The sequence below is a fragment of the Ammodytes marinus genome, assembly GCF_949987685.1.
Source record: "Ammodytes marinus genome assembly, chromosome: 12".
Classification (NCBI taxonomy): domain Eukaryota; kingdom Metazoa; phylum Chordata; class Actinopteri; order Uranoscopiformes; family Ammodytidae; genus Ammodytes; species Ammodytes marinus.
The window spans coordinates 21,275,459-21,291,725 of NC_137216.1; the positions used below are offsets into that span (position 1 = coordinate 21,275,459).

Sequence of the window (16,267 nt, forward strand, 5' to 3'; positions counted from 1 at the left end):
TGTGTGTGTGTCTCTGTGGTGTGTGTAGGGTGTGTGTGTGTGTGTGTGTGTGTGTGTCTCTCCCTACCTCTCTCTCTCTATGGATCCTAATGATTGGAGTTTGACCTACATTAGCCTATGATGTCACAGACAGGTGCAGAGGTCTCTATAGAGATTGACAGCTAATCACTGTGTCAATTGCAAACAGCTGTTATGCATGCAGTTAGAGATCTCTCCCCCTCTGGGATGAAACAGACAGGCGATTTCAAATGAACGCTAAGCCCGAACTAATGGCCGTATCTCGCAAACCGCTTGTCTGACAGACAAATAATTATACCGTGAGAACCAGAAGATTCCAATTAATATTCAGTGTGAAATTTGGGTCTGTAGTGTAAACAATTTGGCTAGGCCAGCAAGTTGAAAATGGAGTACATTTGGCCTCTTTTCTAGCGACGTTGCTCAATCCACTCACTGTTTGATTTTGATTTTGCGTGCCTTCAAACAAGGCTGGCTCATGTGAGAACTATACATTTGTTGAAAAAATTGTTCATGAGCTATGAAAGAGGGAACTCGGCTGAATATTTATCTGTTTGAATTAAGTTTCTAGGATAAAGTATGAATGAGGAGTAGTGTTTGGCGTCATGTCCAAACGCTTCGCGTTTGGATCCTTCCCTATTCATTTGCATGGAGAGACTTTTATGTTTAATAAACCTTTAATATCTCTGAAGTTATACATTTTATGAAAAAATTGTGAATTATGAAAGTGTGCACCTGTGCAAGACAAACAGGAACAACGTTTAATGGAGTTTCCACGATGAAGTATGAACGAGTAGGAATGATCATAATTTTGCATGAAATATTAAAATTCATAAAAGTTGAATTATCTCAGAATTTTGCGGAGGTTCCAAAAAATTCTGAAACATACAAATTAATGTCCTGAAATAGCTGAACAATTGGAAGGGTATATGAAGTTTGTGGGAATATGTATGAATGAGTGGCTGGGATTTGAATATTTTTCATAAAACGTTGAAAAAATATGAAATTATGATTTTTTTTTAAATGTTGAAGGGGAGCAATAAAGTCCTTGAAGAGCTGAACATGTAGATATGTGAATCAGGTTTGAAGGTTGAAGTATGTTGAAGATATGGAACAGCGAAGAAACGGCGGAATAATAATTTGAAAACTGTAGGATATCAATACTGTGAATGCTTGTAGCATTCACACCAATAAAAACATCTTTCTTTGCACTGATGGTCTCGTTTGCTGTTAAAGGTAATTTATGATTATGAGAGGAAACATGCAGGGCCGCCTTTATGCACGGGCTTACCTGGGCTGAAGCCCCAGGGCCTACGAAGATTAGGGGCCTCTCAAAAAAAAATGGCTTTAACTTTTATTGTAAGACCGCCGCCCGGGGGGCCTACGAAACCTCTCAGCCCCAGGGCCTAGTGGCAGGTAAAGGTAGCCCTGGAAACATGAGGCTGTTTAAAAGATATTTAAATGTTACTCGGAGCTGCTTTAAGTAAGATTTACAACGCTGCATGTATGTCTAATGCTGGTTTATAAATTACAATCATTGTGGAAACAAGGCCTCACTTCTACTTGATAACGAAACACCTTTTACCATTAGTTTGCAAAAGGAAACTTGTGCCTGTTTCATATAGGCATGTTGTTGGACAAAGTCATTCATATCCATCTGTAACAACTCCTGTAAATATACACTCTTGCCTCCTATTATTGGTTAATTTAAAACGGCATGGTTTGATATGGTTCCCGTATCAGACCCATTTTTTCTGTTTGACGAACTTAAACCACTGATGACTCACAGTATAGGCAACTATACTGAACACACTTTTACCCCTTGGGTTTAAATAGGATTTGAATTTCATTCATTTGATTGCATGTTTGGAGTGTGACAGACAGTGGGTATGTTGTGTGATGTTTTAAATATTTTCAGATTCATTCTATTTTCATTTATCAACATCCTGCAAACCACTTTCAATCTAATAAGCAGTGTTTTGTTAACCTGGGGTTGAAGCTCCCATATTGTCACAGGATGACTGAATTAGTACTTGATTATTGCCACAAAAAAGAAAGCAATTTTTTATCATTTAAACTTTTCCCTAAATATCAGGCTTTATTCGCATTCCGCTGCATTTTGCTGCTTCGGGGCGTGAGGGGTCACAAGCCAAAAAGGTGGGAAAACACAAAGCAAGCTTCTCTTGACTTCGTTCTTTCCTTAACGATACAGTACAATTCTGGAAATACTTTTTTAGCTGAGGGCATATCTGTTTGGTAAATATGAGGCAACTGCAAGCAGCTGGGAGTCAGGGTTTTTCCTGGCTCAGAATGGTCCTTTGGGGTGTGAGTACGCGGAACCACTTTTTTGGGGTCACAACTATGTGCAACAGTAAAGGCGAACATTTTGTGAATTTTAAGAGCGGTGTGGGGTTCAGAAAGGGGAGCTTCTGTCCAGCTAAATAGTATTTCATTCAGACTGTCACTCGCGATTCTCATTGTAATCACGATTATTAAAGACGATTATAAAGACAATTCATTAAGACTTAGTGACATTGATTTAAGAACATCATGCATTTACTTTACTTTTAACACTGGTGTTTCTGTTAACACCATGACTTTTGACTTTAATTATAGGCATTATAATTGAACTGAAAGACAAGGTAGCCTAAATACAAATAAATAAGTGAAAAAAAATGTAAAAGTTGAATAAAATAATGTCAAAATAAAAATAAACCGTTTCTAATGCTGTTAATAGCAGGAATGTGAGGGCAAGCTATTTCTTTGTGTCTCATGAGCTGGCTGGATAGGCTCTTGCACTGTACATTGTCCTTAGTAGATGACTGTTGTGGTGTCCAGGAGCTTTTAACTTCCTGTGTTTTTATTCCTTTATTGCCTCGTCTAGGGATGGGACGATCCACTTTTTTTAGTTCCGATCCGATTCCGATACCTGGGGTTTGGATATCGGCCGATACCGATACTGACCGATACGATATCATAATTGTTATACATTTTTTCGTTGGTGGTGATGTTATGTATTAGGCTAGGAAGGCTTAAGCAATTCTAATTTAAAAGAGCAATAAATATACACAAATGCATATAGGTTTATCTTAAAGGCAGAAATCCTTCTCAATGATCACTTCTGCCCCACTAGAATATGTGGTGGTCTGTTTGTCTAAACAGTCTTTCTCTCTCTGGCTGTATTTTACATAGTAGAATTTGTCACAAGCCTCTCCACTTCCTTGACTTGGATTAGCTTTGGTTAGCTCACTGGCTAACAAACTGATAAGTACTGTATGTCAAATTATAAAGTGATGTCCTCTCTCCCTCCACCGAACGTCGGCGCATGTTCGCTCTTACATAGTAAAAAAAAAAAAAAAAAAAAAAAATTATAAAAAAAAAAAAAATTATAAAAAAAATCGGATTTTAATATCGGAGCTGTCAGTCCGATATCTGATACGCAGATTTCGGCCATATCGGACCCGATACGATACTGGATCGGATCGGCCCCATCCCTAGCCTCGTCATAGACCACTGTGAGTGGACTTAAAGTGAGTAAATAAATCAGGCATGTTGCTTTGAGGTTGTGCGTGCTTTTTTTTCTTTGATCTTTTTTCTGGTCGCATAGGCCTATGTCACGTGACTCGCGTGTACGTGCGTGGCATCTCTTCATATATCTACCATCTACCCCAGTACTCGTGACTATAAAATATTTTATACAGCACAAAAGAAAAAACTAAAAACTCAGAAAAGGGAAAAGGGAAAAGGTACAAGACTGTGTACATATTTTTATCTGTGAGTGAAGGAACTACTCATTCCAAAATACATTACACCGATGGTTTTGCACACTTTTCTCAACGTGCACCGACCTTCTTTCTGCATTAATCTTTAATTATAGTGTATATATTGTTAATTATATTGTTGTAGCATATTATAGTTCGTGTATATAAAGTGTGTGTATATCGTTTGTCATCATTTCTCTACCTTGTCTCTAAAACCACTGTGTCCGTGAACTACACTCCAGCCGACACTCAAATTTCTTGTGGATGGTAAACATTTTCATGGTAACAACGGCCCTACCAATCAGAGATGTCGCTGTAACGCTCTAGGATTGTGGGTAGTGCATGTTTCTCCCCGAGATCACGAATAAACCAAGATTGTCTTAAAACAAGGTTTAGCCTATATCATACGAACTTGTGTCATCTACAGGAGCATATAGCCTACCATTGTGTCTGCCTTGGATCGTTATGAAATGATGGCTTATAATCAAATCGTCTTTGGAGAAAATTAATGGGATGTTTACTTCCGGAACCTCACTGTTGAGCCCCCCCTATATAATTTGTTTAATTATTCAAGAAGCTAAGTTTAGAAAAAAGAAAACGTCTAGCCTACCATGCTAGCTTAGGTCAACAGATGAATAAAACAGCGCTTAGCTAAGCTAAACTAAGCTAAACTAAGCTAAACTAAGCTAAACTAATTGATTTACAGACAGATCAATCAAACTTTCTAAAAGAAACCACATTTCTCCTCTTTTAATTTGATGAAACGGCTGGAAAAGTTAGGAATTTAAAAGAAATATATTTTACCTCCATCCATCCTTCCTGTTTCCTCTCTTTCTTCCTTCCGCCATTGACATCCCTCCTGCTGCTGCTGACAGGCAGGGGTGGATTACTGCACGGGCACACCAGGCACAGGCCCATGGGCCCAAGCGCTCAGGGGGGCCCTAAGCCAGAGATACTGATAGTAACTTTTCATGTTGCATAGTCAAAGAGCTCAGTCACTCAAGTCAATAACAGGGCCCATAAAGGATTAGCCTAGATACAAGGATACTCATTAAAATGTAACAAGACAGAAATCATCATGGGCCCCTCAACTAGTAGGGGGAAAATACAAAAGCAAGTTAAAAACAACAGCAGCATTAGTAGCTCAGTCTAAGAGGCTTCATGAGGGGCCTTGAAGGCCCCCTCACACATACAGAAACAAGCTTTCTATGTGTAAATTCTATACTGTTTATATAAAGTAGCTATCCACCCTTTATCTGTTGAAATGGGCTCCTCCATCATAGAACATGGGTCTGCAGGCCAATCTATTGTACTATTTTGATTTGAGTAAGCCTGTCTGTTTAAGAAAAATCAGAAAAATAATGTTCCTTCTGCATCTCAGGATTTGATATAGCCTCTAAAACGTCCTCTGAAAGTGCACCAGATTGATGCATTTTACTTTAAAAAGGTAAAAAAAAATCCAGGGGGACATGCCCCCGGACCACCCAACAAGGACCAGTGTCCCTCCAACAGTATCCCAAAATCCTGTGGGAAACACTGACTTAATTAATATGTTTTTGCCATTAATTGAATGTATCTGTGTGGAAAAGTCAGTGTATCTGACTGGATAGGGAGGAGTGGGGGCCCTTTAAGAGTTTGTCCCCAGGGGCCCATTATCTCATAATCCGTCTATGCTGACAGGAACGGTATCACATTCTCTATCCATACTTTCCTCGCTACCTACCTTCTGCCCCCCTTTCCTATCCTTTCCTCCAGGCCGTGGCGGTGGAAAAAATCAGCCCCTCGCTCGCTGGCTCCGCCCTTCAAAGTCAAAGTGATGTGGATGCGAGGAGAAAAAAAGGCCAGCAACAGTGTGACAGACAACACAGCCCCGGCGGCTCGGCGTAGTATATCTCTCTCCCTCCCTCCGAGCAGAGGCGAGCCCGTCCGAGCCGCATGCTCGCTGCTGTGTAACAACAAGGCGAACGGGAATAAAATGGACTGTGGCCGTGCAGCAGCAGCACCCAGTGAGGAGCGACACTGTTTTTAAGGTAAGGCTTTGTTCGCTTTCCGCTGCATTTCCATACAGATCTGCATTATGCTGCTTCGGGGCGCTTTGTGCAGGACCCGGAGCGGCAGCAGCACAATGGGGAGGATGTGTGCATGCGCGATGTTTGGGTAAAACGAGACAATATTTAGGGGTTTGTTACAGAGGGGAAAGAGAATGTAGCAGAAAAGGCTTCTTTCTTTGTGTCCGTTACTTTACGGGATCACGGTGTTTATCACAGGAGGCTTATTGAACAGCTCAGCTCATTTAGTATTTACACACTAACACACACGCGCACGAATCGAATGTTTCTGATATGGACGAGGAACATTATTGACACATGAAGCTGACTGTGTGTGATGGACCATGCTGTCCTTAAAAAAAAGTAATATAATTTCAGATTGCTCCAGTTCATTCACAGCCAGGCCCCGCACGCTGCTGCTCTACAATTTGAGGAGAAAGGTGCAGAGATGTATTGTTCCCTTAACTCTCACTTATTGTTAAACAGCTTCATGCACATGGTGTTAAACCTCACACCCAACAGGGAACCTAGGCCAAGAGAAGAGCTCCATCTGAAAAGCCCTGTGATCATCAAAAAGACAGATATCCTGTGCAAATGCCTTATTGACTAAGATAAAGCTGACAAGTGGAATTTGCAAGCAAAGGTCTATGTCACTCTTTTGACACTCTATTGGAATAAGCCTATACTCTTGCTGCTTGATCTTGTTGAGAGACGAGACGTGCTTCTTCTTGAAATGTGTTTATTTCACATCACTACACTGTTCATATCTACAGCTGCAGCTCCTCATCTTAATTGTAGCAGGCGGGTTAGGAGCAATTTAATTACTGGCAGCCAGATACCATCTCAGCTTTCGGACCCAAGTGCTTCAAATTAAACACAAAAGTATTGTGTTGCCAATCTCCTTCACATCACACGACTGAGGGCAGTGAAAGGATTTAAAAGCAGTGGAAAACATGCAAGTGTCAAGGGCAATTAAGTGTGTGTGTGTGTGTGTGTGTGTGTGTGTGTGTGTGTGTGTGTGTGTGTGTGTGTGTGTGTGTGTGTGTGTGTGTGTGTGTGTGTGTGTGTGTGTGTGTGTGTGTGTGTGTGTGTGTGTGTGTGTGTGTGTGTGTGTGTGTGTGTGTGTGTGTGTGTGTGTGTGTGTGTGTGTGTGTGTGTGTGTGTGTGGCTGATGTCTGATCTCATCCTCAACTGGAAAAGTGGATGTTTATCTATGAGCTCTCAACATTTATCTCAATGTCAGGGAAACGCATGATCACATCACCTTCAAGAACAGTGGCGGCCAGAGGTCGGAAAAGATGACTGAAACTCATTACAAGGAGAATACAAATACTGTTTTCTGTGAAGTCCACAAGAATCAAAGGCAGTATATCCTGTTCTTTGTTATTCGTCCCTGGCAGCATAAACAGCACGGGGAAGAAGACAAATACAAAGCCTCTCTCCAGGTTATAGTGACATTGCGTCAGGAAAAAAAGTGTCATTTTGTTTGTGTGTGCTGAATAGTAATGTGGCCTCTGGTTTCCAAAACTTTTTTCAGAGCTTCTTAACGAGGACAAAAGGTACATTTGGCAAACAATGTTCTTAAAACCAGAGAGCATTATTTAAAGCCAGAAGCTAAATAATTTATCTTTTCTTTGCCAGAGAATTTTCTTTCATAGCAAGTGAACTACCCTCTTTCATGATGCATCATCGTGATGGAGCCCTGATAAATGCACGTACTTGTCACCACTGTGCTAAAAGGTTGTGACTCTCACAGGCCATCTGCGTTATTGCTTTTACACATGATTATCTAATTACTGCTACAGCACAGGCTGACACCTCTTTGTCTCTGCAGCTGGATATTTATTGTCTTTAACGGGACGGCCTCCCTCTGCGTGTGCCGACAGAGTTCAGGTGTGTAGGAGAGCCGCTCTCTTTGTATTATGCACTAACAATATGCCACTTTTATCCTGCCATGGTGAACCACTATACAGCAGGCCTGCAGCCATTTTCCACACCGACCCCCATTTTCTCATGATTTCTACCAGCTTAATGTTTACAGTAAATTCTAAGCAAAATCTGCAACTTTCTTCACTATAGAGATACTGGCATTTTACTCTGGAAGTGACTGTTCTTCAGTATTGCGCCATTAGAAAAAATTTCACAAAAAAATATTTAAAAAAAAGAGGTTGTACTCACCTTCACTTTTCAAGCTCAACCAAATTTCTAATTGATACACTAGGTGTCCGTCGAGCAAATCCATGTGAAGACAAAGTAGGCAATATATACAGAGAAAAATGACCTAAAATCAGGAGATCACATGATGCTAGGTTACACCCACTATCCCCCAAGAAATGACTGCTCACAGAAATGACAAAATATGGACAAAAGAAAGAACATGTGATTCACATTCTCCCCAAAAAAAACAAGTCATGGAGAGCATGGCTAAGCTCACACTGAGATAAAAAATAGACTATGTTGATGTTTAATTCTCCGTTGATCCATTCCCCGACAAGCTTTTTTTTAAATTTATTGTGGATTTACACAGCCGATCATGCGGACAGCCAGCTGAAGCCAGATAAGATGGGGGGGCAAACAAGAATAAATTAATGCAACGGACCGTGTTTAATACCAACTATAAAAAAACAGTGTGAAATTTAAATTCATGATTTGTTGCTAACAAGCTTCATCGTAAATAAAACCCACACACACTTTATCAGCCACAAACGATCAGTGAGGAAATACTGAAAATCTAAAAATACTAAGTGATTAAATGGACACTTGCTGTCAGTGAGGACACAGTAACTGAGTTAGTCACAGACTGACTGCTCTGGTTGGCATCGGACCAGAGGAAGTCGCAGAGCGAAAATGTGAATTCAGAATGAATTAAAATCATGTGTTCATATTAGCTAGAGAAATATGCAGTTACGTTGTGGAGAATCACAGATCGTTGTGATGGTGTGTGTGTGCTTGTGTGTGCATGAGCATTGTGGGTAAAAAATAGGAAACAGATTCCAGGACACATTTCTTTACTGTCCGTACTTTGACTGTAAAGGGATGCAGACTTTCTGTCTCTTCCCAGACAGATGTGCCACGGTCGATCATTTCACCACCAGTGATGCACCTTTTTTTCCCCCCAACCTTTTTTTAAATAGGGAACTATTATGGCTTCGACGCTGTATAGAACAGTCTCATTGATTTAACCATGAGATGATATGGTTGTGAACTCATCATTGCCATATCATCACATTTTAAGCTGATATGATTGAATTTGAACAAATGAGTTGTCAATTGTATTGCTGGGAGAAGCTAGGGATAGTGTTTCATTTTTTAAAGAAACTGTTCCAGCCTGTAATGTGGAGTTACAGTACAGAGGAGTGGACGGACAGAGTGGATGGGCAGGGCACTCAAGGAAGGTGAAGGTGTAATTTCAGATGCGCTAACCGACCAGAGCAGCAGTTATCTGAGCTCAGCCTTTGAAAGCCCGAGCGCTGGAGTCATCAAGACCAGCTGTGCCCCTCACTCCCGGCTGAGTGCGCAAGCTCTACGAGGACAGGGCTCTCCACAAGGAACACATGGACGTCCGGGGGTTATTACCAGCCTTAACAAGATTGTAAACTTCCAGAGAGGAGCTGTTTAGGCGCTTGTTTCTCTTGTGTGTTGACGTGTTGTGCTCTCTCTCTCTCTCTACCCTTTATGCTGAGTCGTCTTAAAAAGTGACATGGGATGCTTGAGCAGCTTATTGTGGCGTAGGTTTCACAGTTGTGCTATAAATCTCTTATAGGCTGCTAATCTCAGTCTGTGTTTAGAAGTAAGTGTCCAGAGTTCAGCGAGATTATGGAGGGGTTAAGCTGTCTGAAAATGGCTGTAGAGCTGTAGATTAGCAGGCTTGTTCTCTGGGCAGTTAAACATGATTGTCTCCGCAAACAGCCAGTGTGCGTGAAACGCTGACATAAACAAATCCAGTCAGCATCTTTTCTGAAGCATGAGCGGTAGCAGCACATATGTTAACCTGTAAGATCTATTCTGTGTCTGGACCAGATGACATTTATTGGTGTTAGCTCTTGGAGCAACAGCTTCGTGTCAATTTTTCTTTAATGTTCAAAACATAGCCAAGCGAGAAATGTAACCATGTGAATAAATTCCTATTTCGAAAACAAAGTGGAGTAAGGGGCACTGTAGGTGTGAGAGGCCAAATAGTCATGTGGTCTGATGGTACAAGGCAAGCATTATGTCTGTGCCGCCTCCATAATAAAAGGGAACAGTGAAATTAGCTTTTAAGTGGACTTTCTCCCCTTTCTCACATCTAACGCCCGCCCGCTGTAGGTGTCTGCACTCCCAGGTGTATTTATGGGCCATGGTGCCGCATTTCCTTCATAGGACCTTGCTGTTGGCAGGCTGCATTCAAGAGGGCTCTCACACCGTGAAAGCCTGTCATCAGAAACCGCTGCCCCGTGTGATTTATCCAAATAGGTTTTTTTCTCAGAAGGTCAGATATGCTTCAACTCTTACCGCCGCGAGCCCCCCCCCCCCCAACCCCGTTGTCATCAAACGTCCTTTCGTCTCGAGGTGGAGGCTCGGTTCAAACCGAAACATTAGCGCCACCGTGCCTTGTAAAGTGCTTTAACTACATCGTTGTCAGATTGACATTTTCAACTCTGCCTCCCTGTTTAAATGTTTAACAATCAGTGGATGTCTGATGGCTGATGACTTTCTCTTGTCCGTTATTCACTCTGAGTGAGTCAGAGGCTGGTTTCTCTCTCTCAAGGGCTGTGTCAGTGGTGCTGGTTTTAAATTAAACACGTCCTCTGCTCTGATAATTACACGGCGCATGAGCCCTTCACATGGTGCTCTGACTGAAAGAGGGGGGCTAATTGGTCGTGAAGCATCCTTTTTCAGGTGTGTGTGTGTGTGTGTGTGTGTGTGTTTTAAATTGTCAGCTCAGTTTTATGGTATAGATGTCTCTCTGCAGAATGAAGGACATTTGCTTGCACATAGATGCAGCAAATAAGACCCCGTTGCGTCCTCTCTGCCATGTGGATCAGGTGTGAATTTTCTACACCGGATGGACTGTGACAAGTGTGCGTGTGCTAGAGAGTCTTCCGCCTCCCTGCACCCTTTGGCCATTATTAGGTGTTGCCGCTTCTTCTGGAGCAAGATTAATGAGTGTCTTAGTGAGCATTTGCAGAAATAGACATTTTTCGCACGGTTGATATAATCGGTGTTGTGGCTGAAAGAGGATAGCAGGCGACGGCACAGACCTAATCTGCCTCGGCGGGATCAGTCTTTTAATGGAGTTAGTCGTTTCTGGTCTGGACTGAGTATGGGAGCAGCATGAATTCATCCCGCGTGATTCTGATCATGCTAGCACCAAGAGAGAATCCGGATGAAGGTTGTTTTCTTTGACGATTGCATATAAAGATATATGCTTATTTTTCACGAGGAATCTTGTTTTTTGTTAACATTAAAACAAACATGTATTTTTTCCTCTTTGCCATGGAGGCAGTGAATGCTGCTTTGTTAAACCCACTGGACTACCTGTTACCCAAGTAAGTGATCATTCACCATGTGAATGAAAACATCACTATAGCTTGTAAAAGTTCAGTTTGATCTATTATATACTGACTGACGTGTAACTACATCATGTACAAATTCCACAGTCTTTAAGTGAGCAAGCAAAAATGCGTGTTGGTCTTGTGTTGAAAGCTGGACCATCATACTGGTGCAAAGAAACAGTCACACTCACATCGTCATGCATTACATTCAAGCCCCTGCACGTTGATTTGTAGTCAGAGAAAACAAGGCCTCTTAACTTGTAGGCAAAATTAGCTGAAATTGAAATTATTTTCCATAGTATTTGTGTCTGTAGTTAGAGCTACACTTTAGGTCTCAGAGCTAGTTTGTACTACTTACTGTACCTGTGCATCTGTATGTGTGCAGTCAGGCAATGTCATGCTCCAGTATAAGTGATTGGCAGGCAGTTGGATGGCTGGAATGAGCTGTATCGCCTGCAGTGCGTTCACAGTTCCACATGCTAGGTGCCAGTAGTGGGGAGCCGGTTGATGTAGTGCTGGTAGATAGTCACATGTACCTGTAGGCCGAGCCACGGTACAGTAACTACACACATTTGCTCTCACGGACAGAGATGGCAGGAGCCAATGCAATATTAATTATTTTTTCTTGCGTGGGTAAGGGCATAACAGTGAAATGACTGATTTTGGAAAAGACGCGTATAGACACAGTCAGTGGAGCAGTGTCTGCACTAACATCTGCATGCACAGCACCATGGCTAAATGTAGGTCATATAATAAGGCATATGTGGGGGAAGGAGAGAAGGTGAGTAGTAGAGGGAGGAGAAAGCCTTTCATTATGTCATCATCATGTTGGAACAGCGGCAGGATTAGACCTTGGCAGGAAATGTAAGGAAGGTTTTAACCCCTGAATTTTGAGCTTTCGCCTCGGGAGTAAAAGCAAATAATCCTTTCATCCATCTGAGAGAAAAAAGGTACAATTTATCATCAACCGTGTCTTGAGTTTGTTCTCCCCTCCTCTCTGGCCTGGAAACTGTGCTACAGAATTCGCTGCAATGCCAGATAAAACACAAAGTTGGATGAAATAGGTCTTGGTGATTTTGTTTGTTTTTTACAAAACAAGAAGGTGCTTAAGCTTCGACATCGTTGTGTCTTTAGTTTCTCATTTACTGTATATGGACTTAGGTGGCCAGCCGTTTGGGCTACATGCTATTCTTAACAGCTGCATTTTGGGGTTTCAGGATGTGATGAAGTGCAGTGGACCCTTTGGAGAGCTCGGACGCTGGCAGTATAATTACACAGGGTGAAGTCAGATGTCCCACACGGTAATAACCTCATTGCCTCCGGAGGCTAAAGCAGGGTGGGCCTGTAGCAGAGGGTTCATTAAGTGAGGACATATAGAAAGAGAGAGAGAGACATGCTTAGTTTAGTACGTTCTTATGCTGCTTCTTTGAGATCTATTTTCGCACTTCAGTTCAGGACTTCAAGTGACTTTTAATGTCCCTGTTTCAGAACATCTTTGCTCTTGTTTGCAGTGTATCATTTTTCTCGTCTGCTCTGAAACTAACACAAATTCCCATACATGATACGAAAAAACACAGAAGTGGGTGTCGTACAATGAAATATTACGCCTTGCATTGGCTAAGTTTGAGCGGTTCCTATTACACCTGTCCCTGAAAATGGCACAAGATCAATACCTGCACAAGTGCCTCTGCGTTAAAGGCCTACTTCACCGGTTTGAATATGAAGGTGTATTGAATTCTGAGATCCTATGTAGTATAAATGTGCAAAACATTTTTAAATCGGTTCATCCTAGCCTGAGAAAAGGCAGAAAGAGTGTTTTTTTAACCCTATATTTCTCTTTCTCGTGACATCACAGAAAGAGAAATATAGGGTTAAAAAAAACGTACTTTGTAAATATTACTGTGATGTCACAGTAAAAGACATCACAGTAATATTTACAAAGAAAGTTTTTTTTTAACCCTATATTTCTCTTTCTGTGATGTCACGAGAAAGAGAAATATAGGGTTAAAAAAACACTCTTTCTGCCTTTTCTCAGGCTAGGATGAACCGATTTCAATTTTTTTCGCACATTTATACTACATAGGATCTCAGAATTCAATACACCTTTATATTCAAACCGGTGAAGTAGGCCTTTAATGACAGTTTTGTAACTGGAATCTGTGAAAAATTATTTTGAGGATTAAATTGCAGTCAGGAATGTATTTTCATTTGAGGCAGCCCAAAAGCCTGAGGCATATATACTTTCATCTTGCTCCAAGTAAAAATAATCTAGGTTTTAAGAAGGGTATGTGGGAAGATGGTTAATTTCCATCAGTGGGATATCTGTCTCATGCATAACAGTTCAGATGGCGAGATTAAACGCTCCTTAGCTGCTTCACAAGTTTACATTGTGTTGTCTTGCCTGGGTACTAATTAATTTATTCATTTCATATGTGCATAGAACAGATATTAGAATGTTAGAATGGTAGTTTATTCAAGCTCTGTTTAACAGAGAAAAGGTTTTAATTTGCTCATTCAATGTGCAATATGTTACATTTCAGGAGTGCAGCATGAACTCCACACAGTCCACAAAAACTGTCATCTGCTTTTAGTACAGTAAAGGCCTTCATTTTGATTTTAAAACAGGATTAGCTTCACCTTGGAAATGTATCCACAATCAGGTTTAGGCTACTAGTTTAGACAAGTAGAGTTAAGGTTTCAGCATGGCTGAAGGGACAAAGTCGTACAATGTGTTTATACCTGCTCAGAGTATAGTCCAGGGATTACACAGTTCCCTCTCCCAACATGGGATTCAGACGTATGGACTAAAACCTCTAAAGACATCTGACTGCCATTAATTGTGAATGGAACATCGAAATAGCAGCCTGGAAGCTCCCACCAAAATTCAAATACGCAGAACGCACATGCCTTACAAGCTTCACAATAAAAAGATAAGGCATGGACTTTAATTTGCTTTCATGCCATAATTTGCCACAATGCCTCTTAGCAAACAGCGGGCTGGAGTAGATCCTGAAATCCACCTTTAAACTAAATCGAGACATTTTTAATCTCGAATAGTTTTGAATCTAGAATCGATTTTGAATCGAATCGTGAACCCAATAATTGGAATCCACACAGAACGGTATGGTCAGTTGGGTAACCTTCCCAAATTTTGACAGTGTAAACACAAATAATTGCTGTACCTTACCAAACCAAACTGTATTGCTCAATAGAAACAAGGAATAAAAGCACTGCAAATCTGGCAAAAGCTGATTATTGCCGTGAACAACTCCAACACCATTTAATGATGCCATGTTAACATACTACCGAGACTTGTATCCAATTCTTCAAAACGCACCATTGGGGAAATTAACTAGTTTGTTTTGTAAACAGTAGAAGTACATCATTGATGTAACAAATAATCCACTAGGAACGTGCTCTGGCATTTAATTGATTGGCCAACGCTGCACAAATGAAATGAGCAGGCTATTTCTTTTTCATGAGGGCCTGCTTCGGATGAGGTCTTGGACCTTTTTTAAGGAACGATTTGGTGGAGGTAACCAAAATAAAAAAATAAAAACTCCACTCGATCTCAATTTCATAAATAACTATGGGCCACAGTAGTGAAGGTGCATACACCCACCAGACACCCACCTCTATTTCAAGATACAGCCTGTTTCTAATTGTGTCTCATTCGTGTAATAACTGGTGGAAAATCTTTAAAACTGTTTCTTCCTTTTCTTACATACTGAAGAAAGCATATAATGTTCCATATTTCAATTTATTCCATGTTTCGTTCAAATAATCCTGGTTGAATCGTTCTGGAAATTCAGAGTTCAGAAATGAATTCAGAAACCTAAAATGTCTCTTGAGCACACGGTTCATGCTTTAGTCTGTGGCTACACAAATGCTTAGTGGACCTTGCCTTGTTACCTTTTTTCTTTAACCTCACGGTGATGTATTAGTTTGTAGCTGCTGGCACTGCTGCAAGGTGAATATTAAAAGCAAACTGCTTCATATTTTTAGATGGAGAACAACTCCACTCTTGTGGGGTTAATATTTTATGAGGAACAAGCCCTTTGGTCAGTGTTTTTATTGTAGAGAACGTGCACACTTGCATCCCCTCTGCAGTGCGGTGTGCAGAATAGAGAAGGACCAGTCTGGTTTTGTAGTATCTCAGTCATCCATTTGAAAGACTCTTTTATGGTTTCCTTTTCTTCTCTTGATTCCAGTGTTAAGTACCATGTATGAATTTTTTTCAAGCCTAATCAGACTTTACCAACTCAAGTCTATTTGTCAACCTTTTTTTGTTGCTTAAATACAGGCCATTCATTTCCTATGCCAAAGCCTTAACTATTACCTCCCTATAGAAAACCTTTGATCGCGTCATTGAGATTTTTTATTTATTTTTTAAAAGTAGGCTTTGATTAAGGTATTCACAACACACCACCCTGTTTCCTCAGCGCCGCATAGTGAAGTGGACTGAGCAATTTTCTGTGAGTTGCTGTGCGGCTGTATTCCCCTAAGGGCTGTCCAGTCACTTACCTGGCAGTCAAATAATGGCTAGAGTTCAGTACTGTCACCTCTGGCAATTTCTGTGCTGCAGACACATTGAGAATATTACAGCAGGAAGCCGCGGCGCATATTGTCCACAGTAATGTGGTTACATAAAAAAAGGTATCTGAAAATATGGTCGTTAGAGCAGCTTTTGGCTCCCTTGAAGATCTGCAGAAACATTAACTGTATTATATTCGTAAGTGTTTTTGTATCAAACTGTGTTAACTTTGGAACCTACTAATATCTTTTGTCTTTTGACAGCAATGTTTTATTACATTTTAGTCATTTGAGTTTTGCATTATTTTATGTTTAGAAAAAAATATCATGCATTTAAAGGTGCTCTGAGGAACGTGTGTTAATTCTTGCACCCCCT

The 16,267-nt window shown here is 40.9% G+C and overlaps 1 protein-coding gene across 1 annotated transcript in view; it reads left to right on the top strand.

The window, feature by feature from the left end:
- Window positions 1-5,634: 5,634 nt before the first annotated feature.
- st6gal2a (ST6 beta-galactosamide alpha-2,6-sialyltranferase 2a) overlaps window positions 5,635-16,267 on the top strand; it is a 52,261-nt gene continuing 41,628 nt past the window's right edge. The window contains exon 1 of the mRNA XM_080037746.1: window positions 5,635-5,806. The gene's annotated coding sequence lies outside the window, so the exon portion shown is untranslated. The remainder of the gene's footprint in view (window positions 5,807-16,267) is intronic.